Source organism: Aptenodytes forsteri, unplaced genomic scaffold (assembly GCF_000699145.1).
Source record: "Aptenodytes forsteri isolate BGI_AS27 unplaced genomic scaffold, ASM69914v1 Scaffold404, whole genome shotgun sequence".
NCBI lineage: Eukaryota > Metazoa > Chordata > Aves > Sphenisciformes > Spheniscidae > Aptenodytes > Aptenodytes forsteri.
In genome coordinates this window covers 5,119,314-5,120,537 of record NW_008795629.1, presented here as the reverse complement: position 1 = coordinate 5,120,537, position 1,224 = coordinate 5,119,314, and positions in this window count along the sequence as shown.

The following is a 1,224-nucleotide window of genomic DNA, read 5'->3' as shown; positions in this document are numbered from 1 at the left end:
CTTAGGGTTGGGGGGGACCAAGGGGTTTGGGGGAACAGGGGTTTGGGAGGGTTGGGTCCAGGGGTGAGGGTTGTGGATGCGCCCAGCTATGGGGTGGAGTGCTCCTCTCCTTCCCCCCCCCAACCTTGGGTGCTGGCGACAGGGTCCCTTGGGGTGGGGTTTGTGGTGAGATGACCACCCCAGCAGGCACGTCTTGGGCCAAATGTTTCCTACGAGGGACAAACCCTCACCCCTTAACCACCGAGGTGAGCCCACTGTGTGCCCGCCCCAGAGCCTAGCACCCTCCCTGGAGGCAGGCAGGCCCTGGTGAGGTGCACATACCCAGTGTGGCGGGGACCCCCATGCACCCCCCTGCCCCACTCTCCCACTTGCAGTGCCAGTTATGTGGGTGCACCCAAAGGGCACTGCGAGGCCATGCTGCCCACCCAGGTTGACACCCCCAAACTAGCATCCCTCTAAGAACCCCCCGGGAACCTGCCCCACAGGGCATGAAGGCACTGTGCCCAGCAACCCAGCACTGCCGAGGGGGAGCAGCGGGCGGGGGAGTGGAAAAATCTTATTTGTCACCTGCTGATGGTGTGCGGAGGCTCCCGCGCCGCGGCTAATCTTGGGGAAAAATAAGGATGCTGGCGGGGTGGCCTGCGGGATGGGCAGGGCGGAGCGGGGCTTATGAGGTGGGTGCTGTCCCAGGCCCTGCTCGGGGTTAGAGCTGTGGGCCACAGGACAGGCAGGACCCCTGGGTCACACCAGCCTGGTCATGCCTGGGTGTATTGGCACCGGGGCACGGATCCTGCCTGCTGGGGGTGCGTGGGCTGGGCAGCACTTGTAGGCATCCCGGAGCAAGTTCCCTGTGCCCCCTGCCCTGTCTGCAAAGGCACAACCTCTTTTCCTTCTAGCCCAGCTTCAGGAGCAGCCACTTGCCTCTCAGCACCAGCTCCGCAGGTTGGCACTGCCCACACATCCTCTCGGGGCACTTGGCAGAGATTTCTGGGGGGAGACGGCACTTGGAAGTGGGTGCAGGCACTGCCTGACCCTCCCCATATCTACACACAGGTGCCCGTCTGGTGCCTGCTGTACCCTGGCTTCTCGAGATGCCAACTCCTGCGGGACACTGCAGCGCTCTGCGGCCGGCTCAGATTTATCCATTATTTTATATCTACACGCCTTTAATTTTTACAGCCCTGTTGGAGCAATACCCAGGGCTGTTAATAATGCCAGCCCCCC